This window comes from Desmodus rotundus, chromosome 2, assembly GCF_022682495.2.
Source record: "Desmodus rotundus isolate HL8 chromosome 2, HLdesRot8A.1, whole genome shotgun sequence".
Taxonomy (NCBI): domain Eukaryota; kingdom Metazoa; phylum Chordata; class Mammalia; order Chiroptera; family Phyllostomidae; genus Desmodus; species Desmodus rotundus.
In genome coordinates, this window is record NC_071388.1 from 14,681,714 (window position 1) to 14,697,482 (window position 15,769).

Below are 15,769 nucleotides of genomic sequence, written 5' to 3' on the forward strand. Positions count from 1 at the left end.
GCTGAATGTGGGATTCCCCTACTTATTCCAAACTTTTGGGGGGAGCCATTGGATCTCCTTCCCGTCTTCTCTCAGTAAAATTGTCATTTCAGAATTTTGATTTTACAGCGATTGGCAGAAACCCTTAGTTTGAAAGTATGCCTGATGCTTATTTCTGGCTAGTGGATTTTGCTTTATTTCTGTGGATTTCAAAGCATCTTTATCTTTTGGCTGGTTCAGTGTTAAATGTAATAAAAGTTGTTTATTATAGCCAGGATTGTACTCTCTTCCCAGCAACCTGGGGTGCTTTCCTGTATGTGTACGTAATATCCTCCATGTTCTTTGGAACAGAAGGTCTGCCCTTTGGGTATACATTTGCAGCTGAGCCTCACCCGCTGCCACAATATTTAGCAAATACTATGATGCAACATGTGAGGATGACTATAGATGCACTGCACGGCAAAGATGGAAAGAATACTGTCCAGTACTCTACCCACCAAGTAACTGGTACTCTAAACATCACTCATTAAACCACTTTTAACAGCCACCTACTTTCTCCTATTTCTTTCAGTTTTCATTAAGATAAATCCACACAGTATGAACTGTGTGCTGAGTACCATCCAAGACATTGAATACGAAATAATATTTTTTTCTGACGAAACTTACCTTATGATCATCCAGTTAAATGTCCTCAGGAAGCACCAAACACACGTTATTTCACTCTCACTTTTAAACTATATCTTTGAATACTTCACTTGAAAAAGTAAAATAATAATGATAAAAATATAGACCAATAAATCACTCACTTTTACTAGGTTCAGCACTTATGTTTTTTGAGCTTCTCATTAGTCTAATAAAATCAATGAGATATTTGGTGGCATAGACAGAGTCTCCTTGCAAATTTAAGAATTTTAAAGTATTGCATATTGACAGAAAATTACTCCTAGTTTCTTGAAATGGAGTAATTTCATACTTGGAATAATAGTGGGTCAAAAATTACTTTAGATAGGGTAAAATTCTATATGTTTAGAGAAACATAAGCAGTTTAATTGTGTAGCCTTCCTGAGAATTTAGCCTTTCAAAAGATAGCAAATGAAATTTTAATATAGAATTTGAAATTTTGGATCAGAACAAATATCATATATTTTTTTTCTTCTGTTCCAAAATACCAGTGGAGTTAGAAAGCCATTTAATCATTGTAAGACTTATTTTCTTCATGAGTAAAATGGGACTGCAGGACCTGAGTAAGCACACAGGATCAGTTACGAAAGTGTCAATAGTGAAACTGTAAATGAATTTGCAGGTGTTGCTACGGTGCCTGAAAAACACCAGATATTTCAGGGCACTAATACAATGTCAGTTTATAGTACATTTTCATGGCTGGGCACAATAAAAGACAAGAAACAGAAGAAATAACTGGAAAGTCATCCTTCCTTACCCTCAGTTTTGCTTTTTGAGGTTTTGGTTACCTGTGGTTAATGGCAGTCTGAAAATATTCAGTAAAAATTTCCAAGGGGGAAAACAAAAAACTATTCATAAAGTTTAAACCGCAGGCCATTCTGAGTTGTGTAATGACGTCTCCAGCCACCCTGCTCTGCGTGGCACGGAAGGTGAATCATCTTGTTCAGCAGGTCCACATTGCATTAGTTACTCAGATGCTGTCCCATTTACGAAATAAACTGTTTGGTATCACAGTGCTTATGTTCAAATAACATTTATTTTATTTAACAACGACCCCAAAGCACAAAATAGTGATTCTGGCAAATCGGATGTAACCAAAAAAAGCCTTAAACTCAATCATAGGTATGTATGCATACGGAAAAAACATAGTATATATAGATTTCAGTACTATCAACGGTTTCAGGGGGCTTGGAATATATCACCTGCAGAAAAGAGAGGATGTTGAATTACTAAAGGTGATTATAGTTCAGAAAGAGGAAAAATAATGCAAGTTTGAGAAGTTAGTCAGAGGCATTTCTCCAGTGTTCCTCTTGGCATTGAAAGGTCGGCAAAGCATAGACAGTTCATTTATAGTGCAATAACACAGGGTGGGTACGGCATGTACTCGGGGCCCTGAATGTATTTACTAATTGCTTTCAGGGAAATGAAGTGCTTTATCAGAATCAGGTTAATGTAAATGTGCTTTTTCTTTATGGGAGAAAATCAGAAAATTGTTCTCATTTACTGTGAAAAAAAATGCACTAGAGAGTAAGGGGGATGAAATGAGAATTAAATCTGACAAAGTTAACCTTGACAGTAAAGTTGAGGTCATGGAGCTCATTTCTGAATTTTCAGTTTCGTCACATTTCTATTCCCCTGATGTAAATTTCTTGTTCTCTACTTTCAATCTGAAATATAATTACGAGATACCTTCTCAAATTTGAGTGGGCATTATTGACTTAGAACATCCCATAGTGTTTTAGAAAATACCATATTGCTAACCATGTTTTTTATTACATCCTTCCTCCCTACTACCCTCCATTCCAGTGAGAAAATGAATTTTCTGAATCCAAGTTTGGATAGGGAAGAACTATAAGAGCATCCTTGACTTTTAAGGATGGGAGTAAATGTATGGTTTACAAATTGGAAAGCAAAGCAAAAAAAAAAAAGATGAATTGGGTTATTCATTTGGAGCAAAGAAAGTGGCTGCCCAAAGGATATTTCAACATATTTGCACATGGATTGATCAAAACTAATTACTCCTTCTAGAGAAGTAAATAAAAAGAATGAGAATCAAAGAGGTTTAATGCTAACCTAACAATACAATCCTTTAGTGTATTAAAGGCTTCAGTGTGGAAAATGGGATTGAAAGTGAAAGATGAAAGAGGAATAATTTCAATTTTTATTTTTTCTGATTTTTCCTTAATCATTGCAACACAGTCCTTAAGGGTTGTACAACTTGTCATTCATTTGAAGAAAATGTGTTCATTTTCTGTTGTATTCATAGGAACGCAAATTGGCAAAAGCCCAGCTCATAGGAATTCGTGAGGATGCTTTTGCTTGGTATCCAGGGGATAGTCAGTAATATCAATTTCCACTACTTTTTCCTGTTTTGTTATGTGGATATACCTTAATTTGTATCACATGTAGCATGTTATTATAATGCCAAACATATTATAATATATGGACCTTCTGTTTAAAGTTTCCAAGGAAATATACAAATAATTTTATTAAAAGAACTAAACATGGAAATTCTGGAAATGATGGTTCTTAATATCCAGGAAGAGCATAAAAACACATTCAAGTTCATTGAATGGGAAATGAATAAATAAACATATGGCTGAATAAGTGCATATGTAAAATCAATGCAAATATATGCATGAATATCCTCAGCTTCTGAATGCTACTTCATACAATAAGGCATAATTACAGCATCAAAGAAACATATTTGACTATATATCAAATAAATAGTCTGCCCAGGGAAATAGAAACCAATTAACCTAAGAGGATTCAGTAATGCTGACATCATCTATCTCATTTAAAATGCTTCCTTCTACTACAGCATAAACCTAAGAATGCATATCAGTCACTGCCCACTTACTAAATGTCTATTTGTAAATATTTTGTATTATGAAATTCACTGAAATGCAAAAATGTATGTCAACAGATTCTCTAAACATCGATGGTAAGTCTGATTTGGGGTGATGGCACAATAATTTTTGCCCACAAATAACTCTGAGATAATACTATTTACGAGATGATACCAAGTAAGAGAGAGGAGTGGACCAGTATCTTTTCTCCCAAACAAACGTGCTTGGATGTTTCATTGTACAGACAGAGCAATCTTCCAAAAATATACGTTAACATATCTCAACTACTACTGAGCTATTTCAATGAGTGCTGCAGAAGGTGTTTTATCGGGGACACAAACCACATCTTCTCCTCTTCGTCTATATCCACATAATGTAAACAAACCTCATTCAATGCCGTACAATGCTATGCACAAATAAAATTAGATCAATTATTTGACATATTTTACTTTTTATTGAATAGATGATTTACCAGAGAAAAGATACCACTTGGAGTAGCTTGTTTCTTCTTCTACCTTTAAATTAGCTTAATATATAGCTGTAGACAATAGCTGAGCCATTCTCCCGAATTAGGGTGAGTTCCAGCCCCACCTTACAAGGCAGACTTACAGAAAGGCTCTTTGATCCCATCACCTAAGAAACCTGGGCTTGAGGCAGAGAAAAGAGTCACGTGGATTCTGGAGGCATTTATAATCCTGTATTAAAGGAGGATCAATCTTAGTGTGAATTAATGACTAACAGAATAAAATACATGTCAATTTTCTCCCCAGTGGTAAAACAATCATTTTGGGCTCTCAAGTCCCTGTGAAGGCTTTCTGTTGCCACTGGACACTGTCAAAACCTAGAAGGATCTTATCAGAACTTCAGGAAACTTTCCTTCCAGTTCACACAGGAAGAAGGCAGTTATACCTTCTGGGACTCTCTCAACTGTTCCAAAAACTCTTATCAGCACATCTTCCTGTCCACTGTATCCAAGTAACATGGCAGCCCTACCACTTCTCTGAGTATATTCTGCTAGGGTTAATTGAACATGAGTCACCCAAGGTGTTTCCAGGGATTTCAAATTCTTGGCATATTCAGGCTTTAGTCTACTTGAAACTTTGTTTTAGATTCTATTTCACATGGGTTAGCAAATTACTTTCTGCAGGAAAAGCTATGACCACCTTTTTTGTGTGAACAAATCTCATTAGAATTCAGACATCTCACAAAAAATATTGGCTGATTTCTGCTTAAATAAATGGAATAAAAAATAAACACATTGCTTCAGGTTTATTAGTTAATTTGTAATGATGCCGTTGATGGGGAGCATAAATGGGCATTACTATGATAAGATTAATGAAGTGATGCAAAGAAGTAATATTGGAAGTGACTTGCCAAAGAACAAGTTTCAAGATACTCAGGATATTTATGAATATTAAAATAATTTTCACAATGCAATTATTTCTTCCCACTGTATTCTATCAGTTCCAGAAACATAACCTTACCAATCTTCATGTTGTTAGACAGTATATGGGCATCAAAGTGCATTTTATGTAATATAAAATAAAAATTGACCAGAAGAAAGAAAAGTAATTATTCATTTTTAAGAAAAATTCTGTTCCAAATAGTCTTGGATGAGTACCACCCATGGCATCAGGAAGCGAAAAGACTGAACTCCCTGCATAGCCTCCACACTGGTTAGCATCGACAACTTTAGAAGTGAAGAGCTCATACAATGAAGAGAAAATAAGATGTTCTCATCTTTAACTGCCATCATTCATCATTTTTCCTACAGAACTTCAATCTCATAACACTAAAATCCCATCCTTTTGTGAATTACACATTTGAATGTACTCTAAAACTCCCTACTGCTATTTATTATGATTTCTCAAAATCCTAAAACTTAATCATTCCAACAATTCATTTAAAGATAGTGTGCATATTTAGTTCACTAAAATCCTACCCAATTCATAAAGAAAAAAATTTTCTGAATTCATAATGCAGTACTTTTGCATTTAGCCATCTGTGCACAATATGAATAATTTATTTTAATATTTTCCAAAGGATTTTGTAAACCATAGCCTATATTTATCATTCTGTCTTTGATAAATAGCTATGTGAGCAAGGAATGGCCCCAGCAATTAGTGTAGCTATTCATGTAAAATTTTTCAAGTATCATTTCGATATCTCAGTATGATGAATTTCCTTTACTCTCTTCCTTAGTTTTATAAGAGGAATTTTTCATTTCATATTTCATGAATAACCTCAAATATGTTTCTATGGGAATTATAAACTATCTAAAGGGAAGAAATTACCTCATTCCTACCAAGACTCTTAAACTGTTAAAAAAAGTGAGAGGCTATATGTATCAAATACATTTTTTTCTATTTTATGACTGACTCACTCAAAAGTACTTGAGAGTATTTTTATGCTCTTTCCATAACTTAGAATGTAACAATTAAAGCTTAAAAAAATCTACTCTTCTAAGTTTTGTTAAGAATATCACTACCAGGGCAAAACTAAAGTGACAATTTTAATTGACAGAGAATGCTAACAAGAACAAAAGAAGATATTTAACATTAAAGATCCATCACTGTATCCAAAATAATCCCCCCTAATATCCATCTGATAACTACACAGAAAGAATATATAATATCATAAAATATCTGTTATTAAAGAGGTCAATATTTCTTAGATTAGATTAAAACAAGTGCCTAAGTTAAATTTTACCACTCCATATTTGACATGTCTTATTAAATAAATAATTCACGCTTCTTGAAATTTATATTGTTTAATAAAATAAAATTGGGAGATCTATAAAAATAAATAAATACATTTCTAGCAATATGAATTATTGTAGAAAATACTTAGATGTTGGTAGTAGTTATTTTCTTATAAGCATCACATAACATTAACAGCAGCATACACATGCATCAGGGTATATATTTTATAGAATATATTAATATTTACAAACATAAATATGTGTAAAAATATACAATATAATAGGTTAACCTCTGATTCTTATCATTTTTTGAAAACTTGAAATTACATAAAATAATATGTAAGCCAAAAATTGTTAAAACTAGAAGAAATCTAGGAAATTATTGATACACAATTATTCACTTTGTATCAGAATAAAAAATGAATACCTGAGGTTCAACATCATTTATCCATTGAAAAATCTAGTGTCGATTGATCCAGGATTAGTAACAAATGTTAAAATTCCAGTGAAATATATACAAATGTCTAAAACAGTGACTTTTCTGTTATTTCTACACAGAAGGGAAGGGAGCTAAGATTTAAGCCACAGCCCAGGGTTCCTCTTCGACTTTAGTCACATAGGCCTGTGACTCTGGGCAGCTAGATTACCTAAAATGTTGTGAATTTCAGCTTTTGCTTACGCCAGTGCAAACCATAAAGATTCCCTTTGAATTTCTGTAAACAGCTTAAGTATAAACATATTAATTTGCATTAAGCTATTCTAGACTGTAAAGCAACATTACTTAAGTGCCATAAACATTCTCCCTCATATGGTATTTCTAATAGAAAGTTACAAACACAGAAGAACTGTTCATGTATCATTTAGTTCAAGATATTTATTTTTGATGGATGAAAAATAGTACAGTATTATTATATACACATACAATTATGACTATAATGACAATATATGGAAGAAGGATTAGCAAATAGTGGGCTTAAAATCCCTTTTAAGGGATGGAAACATGTGAGTGATGTAACCTAGCACCTAAACATGGGGATATATTTAGCCTTACACATTGATTCAAGCTAAAACTCTGTGGCTTAAAATGGCAACATCTACTCTTATGTGTTTCTCGGGTCTTTCTTAACAATTTTACAAAAATAAATATAAAAAAGAGGTCTGGTCGAGAGCATGGGCATTGTCAGATGAAGAATACTGCATCAATACTTCATGTTTCCACCTTCACTTACCCCTCTCCCAGATGCCTGTTTGTGGTGGTATTCCCCAGTGTCCGAAGATTTAGCCCGGTGAACAGCTCACAACTGAGCCTGTGACAAACCTCCTTCCCAGATGGCTCTACTCATAGTTGGTGTTCCCTGATCAGCTTGTGTCAACGTGGTTGATTGAACTCCTTTGAAGCAAAGCATGGACTACTATACAGAAACAGGAAGAAAATACAAAGAAAATTGTTGTCCAAATCTAAGTGCTTTTTAAAAAGCATTTCCTCTGAAAATAACAAAACAAAATTGAAAAATCAAGCAAAATAAACTTCTGGTATCAGACCGTCAATGGTAGAAACAGCTGCAGCAAATATGATAATAAGAGAGGAAGCAAGCTTAATTGAAGCAGATGTTTTCAAATGTGCAATTTTAAATGGTATACAAACATTGATGTAAAGTGAATTTTAAATAAAATTGAATGGATTGGAAATATAATTAAAATCCAAAAGCAGCAAAAATAATCTTGATGAAAAGTGAATTAGAATGATAAACAATAATTGGTTTTGCTTAGACAACAAAGTATTAGTGAGTAGAAGAGAATTATCTTTTATTTTAACTTCAGTGCTATTTAGGCAAACATGCGTTTAACAAGGTCTCAGTACGTTTTCAGTGATAAGAAAGTTTAGAGAAAACAGAACTTTGGAAAATGTGTGCTCTCAACATTTTTTTTATTGTTGTTCAATTCCAGTTGTCTGCATTTTCTCCCCACCCCTCCACCCCACCCCAGCCAAACTCACCTCCCTCCCCTGCATCCACCCTCCCCCTTGGTTTTGTCCATGTGTCTTTTATAGTAGTTCCTGAAAACCCCTCTCCCGACTATCCCCTCCCCACTCCCCTCTGGCTATTGTTAGATTGTTCTTAACTTCAATGTCTCTGGTTATATTTTGTTTACTTTTTTCTTTTGTTGATTATGTTCCAGTTAAAGGTGAGATTGTATGGTATTTGTCCCTCACCGCCTGGCTTATTTCACTTAGTATAATGCCCCCAACAATTCCGCTGCTGGGATTATACCCTAAGAACCATGAAACACCAATCCAAAAGAACCTATGCACTTCGATGTTCATAGCAGCACAATTTACAATAGCCCTCTCAACATTTTAAAACACAATCTAATAAACGTTCACACTGCAAATTTCTATGGAACTAAAAGAAAAAATGTATTATGATAATTGGGAAAAAAAGACTTCAGTGTATTACAATTATCCAGTTTTCTCCTCCTTATGGACTACAAGCTGTCAGGAATAGTGAAGGGTCTGAGATTTCACTCTACTTTCAAGCCATCAAGACAGGTTGCCAGTTTCATGGAAGATGGCAGAAGACACAAGATACCTTAATCAAAGAATTGCACTATGCACAGTGCAACAAGCAGCGTGAATACATGCAAAAATAATTCTGTCAGCTCTCCTTGCCCCAACTTTCACAGAGCCCATGTGGCTGAACCTAGGTGTAAGTAAGACTACAAAAAGAATGGCGCCCCAGTGGATTTAGAGAAACTAAATATTTTATAATAAAGACTAAGCAAATAGCTCTTTGTTCTGGAGGGAGACACTATCTTTACCTTTCAAGATGTTCTTCTGTACAAATATCTTTGCAAGACAGACCACAAGAAAGGCAATCAATGCCAATATATGAACATGTATAAGAGACCACAAAGTACATTCTCCCAATACAAGTGCTTTGCACTCTGACACCAGATTCAGTCCCCAAACATGGGAAAACCAAAGTGGTTTCCTGAGAAGATCTCTTTCTTTTCCAACTTTTCTCTCGTTTTTACCTTGATACCACTTTTGTTTTTAATTTCACGTATTGGAGTGACATTTGGTCACAAAACCATGTCGGTTTCAAATACAACTCATTACAACATCATCTGCACACTGCACTGTGCTCCCATCACCCCAGACAAAATCTCTTTCCATTGCTATGCCCCCCGCCCCCGCGCCCACCTCCGCTTCCCTCATCTCCCTTTTCCTCTGGTTATCGCCACACTGTTGTCTGTGTCTCTGTTTTACGTATATATGCTTTTTGGTTAACCCTTCACCTTCTTTCACCCAGTCCCCCATCACCCTCCTCTCCGACAGCTGTCAGTCTATTCCATGTATCCATGACTTTGTTTCCATTTTGTTCCTCAGTTAAATTCCACACGTAAGTGAGATCATATGGTACTTACTTTTCTCTGACTGGCTTATTTCACTGAGCACAATAATCTTCAGGTCCATCCATGCTGTTCTAAAAGGTAAGATTTACATTTTTTGTTCTTGTTTCTTAATGGCCAAGTAGTATTCCATTGTGTAAATACACCACATTTCTTTATCCACTCACCTACTGGTGGGAAGTTACCACTTTTTAATTTCACTGAACTCTCCTCACTGCCGTTGGCACAGTTTTTGCACATATCCACGTCTTCTGTGATGGTCACATAGGGAATATTACTGGGAAAGAAACACACATTATGCCTTTTTGGAACAGAACAAGTGCACACTGGGCAGGTCAGAGGCACGGAAAGGCTGTTGAAAGAGTTCTGCCATGCTCAGATACAGACATTGTAGGAACGGCCAAGCGAGGGGCCCGTGTGTGCTGTATGTCCCATGAAAGCCAAACGCTTCGGAACTATACGTGTTCCTGCACAGATTTGGATATTAGCTAAAATGTATTTGAATTTGGTATAATTCAAGTGTTTTCAAATTCTCCTTTAAAGTAAAATTAAAGCTATTCTAGGTGTTTTATTTTTTTTCTCAAAAACTAAAGTGGATTTGATGCCTGAGGGCAGCAATCATCCAAAAGCTCATTCAGTCACATAACTGTTGGTAGATGCTCTCAGCTGGGAACTCTGCTTCGACTGCTGGTGAGAACACATGCATGCAGCCTTTCCATGTGGCTGCCTGGGCTTCTTCACAATGTGGTTCCTGCCTTTAAACAGCAAGAACATAAACGATGCTGAAAGCAGTTGAATTGCCTTTAGAGCCTAGCCTCAGATGTTACATAGCATTACTTCTGCTGTACTCATGAGTCCACAGATAAAAAGGATCCCTCGTCTTCAAAGGGAAGACTATCAAAGCTGCATTATACAAAGAACATGTGGAAGAGGTGGCATTATCTTGGCAGTCTTTGGAGAACAGAATCTGCAAAGTTCCATATACACTGTCGTACTGGCGCTGCCTTGCACTGGCTCACGACAGTTGATTTTTTTGCATCGCTTTCCAACTCTGCATTCAGTGGCATCACACTGAAACCCAAAAATCAAAGTATTGAAGTTGTGTAAATCAAAAAAAAGTCATAAATGCCCTTTCTTCTTTTAAAGCAGAGCTGATTGTTAAATATTTACCAACATGTAATTGCCCATATGTCACTTCATCCATATTTGAGATATTTTCATTCCTCTTCAATGTCACCTTCTGTTTTGATTTCCTATAATTAAACAACAAAATGCAAAAAAACCCTTCTAACACATTTTTATAACTCCTTAGATAGTCAGAAAATGAAATAGAAAAAAAAAGAAAATATTGATAGATAGACATATAATAATATCAAATTAAGGAAGAACATTATATAACTATTGAATTCTTCAAATTTGCATTATATCACAGAGTCTTTACTGGTATTTATAAATGTCTTTTCCTACCATCCAATCCATATTCACTTTGCCCTGGGCAAAAACTTTGTTGGTCACGGTGACTTGCTGGCTTGGATAACCTAAACCTTCTTTCCGGAAGTCTAAGCAATAAATACTTTTTTTTAATAAAGTATTTGATGTGATTCCCCATAAAGGCATAGCAAAGTAAACAGGGGTAAAAAATAGATGTCCCACAAAAATCTTCCTCTTTCCCCATTTGGGGTTAATAATTAATCAGCCTAGCCAGTATTGGAGCTCTCTTCTTTGTTCTTTTTTCCTGTTCTCTTCAAAATGGCCACGTGGCACACCCAACTAAGTTCTTCAACCAGCAGAGCCCATCGGTGAAGGTAAAGGAAGAAAACATTTATTGGTAGATCATAAGTGTTTGTAAAGAGAGCAGTTCTTCATATTTTTTTTCCTCTGATTGCCAGATATATGAATCCTGGTGCTGGGAGAACAGCAACTTAGGCTGATTCCAAGCAAATGCCGCATTAAGAGTGCCACATAACTGTATCGACAACGCAGTGACTGATTCTCAGTACATGCTGTTCTAGCAGGTATAAGTCATGCTGTTTTAGAATGATGAGAAAGACCAGTGAATTCCAAAAGTAGGAGCTGATTGTTACATTTCGCACACTGTAAAGGGATTCACTAGTTAGAAGCAATATTCTGTTGCTTCTGGGCTAGTCCTCAGTTTTGGCTCAACTAAACTTTTATAAAACATTTTTGATAGGTTTGAACTTTCATTGTTAATGGCTTTGAAAAATGTAGTCATGTAACCATGACCACATCAGTGCAAAGAATATTTTTATGGTTGTGAAAGTTTGTTCTCAGGTCCCCAGTGGGGGACGCACGGGAGGCAACTACACATGATGTTTCTCTCCCTCTCTTTCTCTCTTCCTTCCCCTCTGTCTATAAAAAAATAAAAAATATTTAAAAAAAGTAAAAGTTTAATTAGTAGCAAAAATGCAATTAAATGGTCTGTTTTTTAACTGAAATTAGATTAAAAACTGACCTAATATTAAAACTACAATAATAAAACAAGCAATCATTTACACCCAATAAATCAGACTATTTCATTACCTTAGAAATATGCATTTTTAAAATTTGGGTGTTTACTTAAGTTTATTAAATGTATTTGTTAAACTATTGATTGTCTCAAATTTGTAACTCTACATCTCCTCCCATATATATCATTTTCCTTTCATTGTCTCTGTTGTGTTGCTCTAGATAAATAAGATTCTTTCTTGTAGGGAGCCGTTTTGTTTCAGTCTGGCAAACGTGACTCAGCCCTGTATGGAAAACCTACAGGAGCGAAGTGGTGGGCAGGAGCCAGACCCTCAAACCGGGCTTTCCCGTGGGAATCAGGCCTAGAAAATGCATCCAGACTGTTGTGGCTTGCTCTTGCTGAAACTCCCTCACTCTGGTCTAAAACAGTAGATGTTTATTGCCTATCTTCAAGGTAATTTCCAAAGCCTGTGTGAATTTTCCCAAGCATGGAGCTAATCAGCTCTCCACCTTTCCCTTCTGCATTTGTTATTTTCATTTCTTTGATTGTACCTAAAATGTAGACAATGCCATTCTATGTAATAGATAATAAATCCTTCTTTGAAGGAAGACCCAAGAAACACAATACAAGCCTGTCCAGGCAAGGGTCGGTGCACTCTCCCCGTGAGAGAGTGGCCGCAGGACTCTCATCTTAAGAGAGTACCGTCCCGTCCCTTTTTCTCCACAGGCCTGCTGTGGTCTCTGCATTTGTTCTCGTCTTCAGCCACATCATGCAGACTCTGCTGGCCAGTCTGCCACACTTTCTGGCTAATGGGTCTCAATATATACAACTTATTTCCAATCTAAAATCAAATGTAAAAGGATGTCATGATTTAATAGTATTGCTCATTTAAAGATATGCAAACATGCAAATCAACATGGATTTGCATTTGCATGTTGATTTGCATGTTTTGGCATTTAAATATTTATTAAAGTATTAAAGAACTATGGAAAGCTTTTGCCAAACAGAGGCTATGTTAGTCTTCTAATTTTCTTTAGATTTTGATGTTATAGTTGAAAATCCTTCATCATACCAAGTTCCAACAATGCTAAGTGTTATCTTCACTGTCCAAATTTAATCGACACAAAAGAAATATTTTATCCTTGAAAATATATTTTGTACTTTTCACATTATATGCAATTCAATGTTTTATAACTTAGTTACTCACCATCTAAAGATCCACATTCTTATCAGAACAAATCACATTTTTATAGTACTTGTGTGCATGTTGGTATTTAATTTGCCTGTATGCAGTCTGTAGAAACAGTCACTTTAAATTTTCCACATTTTCTGCTACTTAAACTATGTGCACACCTTGAAAATTTTATAATAATTTACTCCTGAGATTCCATAGCCTGAAACAGTATGCATACTATTACTTTAATCAAAAATACTTCACTGGAACAGATATCAATATCATAGACAAAGTCAAGGTTATATCTCACCATGTAATTATATCATTTATCCATGATATTATTTCAAGTTCATGAGGAGGCATAAATAACCAAATCTCTTAATTCGTGAACCCAGTATCAATATTGAAATTTATGTTGGCTTTGAGATTTATGTTGGTTATGAGATTTATTTTTAACTCAGTTTTTGTATCTTAATGCATACAGATATGTACTAAAGAGAGGGTCTACAATATACATATGTACTGTGGATATTGTAAATTAATGAGCTAATATTATTTCCAAATTGATGAGTAACTAACATTGGGTGAGTGAAATTATATCAAGGAATACTAAATGACGAGGCCTTCCAGCCTCTTTTACGATTCGTTAACATGCAGAACATTTTCTCAAGGGAATTCCATATCTTGTTCACTAAAATGTAATTTTTCATGGCAGAGAAATAAAAGAGTGACAGAATATAAATCACCTAAAAATCAAAATGTATGTGTGTATATATGTGTATATATGTACATATATATATATATATGCAATAAATTTGTCTACTTTGGCATGTAATCTAATTTTTTCTGTAAAAAATAACAAAAATGCACAGTGTTAAAACTAAAATTTTTATAAAGGTGACAATGTTTATGCTTTTCATGATAATTTTAAATTGTCTTTGAAGATCTCTTTGTTCTGCTGCTGGTATTGAGTTTTTGTACCAATTGCTGCACAATCGAACTGAGTCTCAGGTAGTGAGGAAAAGCATTCACTTTGACTTTAATCTGTTTCCCAGAGGATTTAGCTGCAGGAAATGTCAGACCAAAATTGTTGTGGGTGTGCTAGAAGCTTCAGGGAAGGCCCCCTTTTCCTTCCTCACTGTATGATTCACTCTGTAGTACCGGGAAATGTAGGTTTCTGGAGACTAATCAGTTTGAGTGGGGGCAGCACACTCTTTTTGGCCTGTCTCTCTTTTACTCTTTCTGAGTTTATTTATTTTGTATTTGTTTATTTATTATAACAGTGATTCCAAAAGCAGATCTCAAGTAATATTCAACTTGGCAAAAACAGTCAAATAAACTGCCTAGTCCCATTTCTGATTTAATCCCACAGAATATTAATGCTGACTTTAAGTTTCCCTTAGCAATTTTTCTTCTATTTCCTTGACTCTAGCAACTGAACTTCCCTTCTATTTCACAAATCAAACCATAGGGTTTAAAATCCTGACAAAATATCTTTCCAATGTCTGTCTCTACTCATCACAGTTCAGGCTTTAGCTATTGTTGAGCAAAACCAAAGGGGGGTAGGATCAAGGGTGGGAGGTGGGGATGGCTGGGGTGGGGGGAAAATGGTAGAGGGAAAATGGAGACAACTGTACTTGAACACCAATCAAAAAAAGTTTAAAAAAAATAATACCCTGGGGCTATTCAAGTACTAAATTATTTTTTATTTTAACTACTGAGAATAAAAATACTAAGGGATCTATTCTGGGGTATTTGAAATATAATGGATTTGTAATTTATTTTATTGAAATTTAAACAAAATTTCACTGAAAGTCACTATCTTTCTGTTCAGAGACATTATACATTAGTTATTTTTTTCTTTCACTCATTAATATAATTACTCTAATGAACCTAAGTGTGGTGAGAAAAAAAAATTTATTAATGTTTTTCAGCATAGCTGAAAAACAGCGAGGACTATATCACATTTCCTCAAGCAAATAAAAGTATCTTTCTTTATGATTATGTAGTGCATGACTTTTCTCTGTCTATAGGAACCAAACACCAAAATGCGAGACAAAGAAAATGTGTTATTTTCTGCAAAATACCATTCACATGTCTGTACAATAAGATTTGGAAAATTATGAAACAGTGGATAGGAAGGTACTGTTATTTTCTTACTTGAATCCACAGGATATTGTTTTTCTTAATGAAAGCTGTAATATTACTCTTCTCAGTGTGTTTTATTTTGATTGTTATTATTACCACAAGAAGTCTCTTATTTTGTAGCTATAACAAATATATGGTGGTCACAGTGTATGGCTTTCAGCACCTTCAAAATGCCTTTAGCACACTTATCCATGTCAAACTCTTAATGGCCTATACATGGTGGCTAATAAATTATGTTTGACCAGAGAAAGTTATACTTGACTCTTGAAAATGTGGTTATTATGATTTTGAGTAGTTAAAATTCTAATGGAGGATTATTTATACTAATTAAAATAGAGATACTGTTGTTACATAATGGT